This window comes from Fulmarus glacialis, unplaced genomic scaffold, assembly GCF_000690835.1.
Source record: "Fulmarus glacialis isolate BGI_N327 unplaced genomic scaffold, ASM69083v1 scaffold9803, whole genome shotgun sequence".
Classification (NCBI taxonomy): Eukaryota; Metazoa; Chordata; class Aves; order Procellariiformes; family Procellariidae; genus Fulmarus; species Fulmarus glacialis.
Window position 1 is genome coordinate 41,432 of NW_009204868.1, and position 591 is coordinate 42,022.

Sequence of the window (591 nt, forward strand, 5' to 3'; positions counted from 1 at the left end):
CAAAACGAATACAAAACCAAACAAATAAAAAAACCCCACACACAAAACAGAACAAAAAAACCCAAAAACACACACACAGGAGAAAACCTACACAAAAGCACAAAGATTACAATACAACTTAGCATCACTCTAAACACCTGAAACAAGAGCTAAGTTTTACATATAAAGTGTTTCCCAACAGGACCCTACACTACCACACATTTAGAGGACTGGGAATAGGGAACTGAGTACATGTGATAGAGAGTGCTTTAAAATAAGAGTTGGCAGAACAAATCTGGATTCCAGATGGGATGAAAAACCCTAGCTGTTGTACCAAGAAATTTCCATTCTAAGACCCCAATCTCAAACAACACAAGAGAGCATCATGGTGCATAATGCAGCATGGCAGGCTGTCTATACAGATCACAACACCAAATGATAGCTCATATATTACAGTCAACACACATCTAATTTATTTTCTATTACACTAAAAATATATTATCAGCTAAGCAGAAAGAAGGCACATTAACCTGATGTTTCAGTTCAAATTATAGTTTGTAGACCCTAAGTAGGCAAGTTAAAGGAGGGGGAAAAAAACATATATAGGTTTTT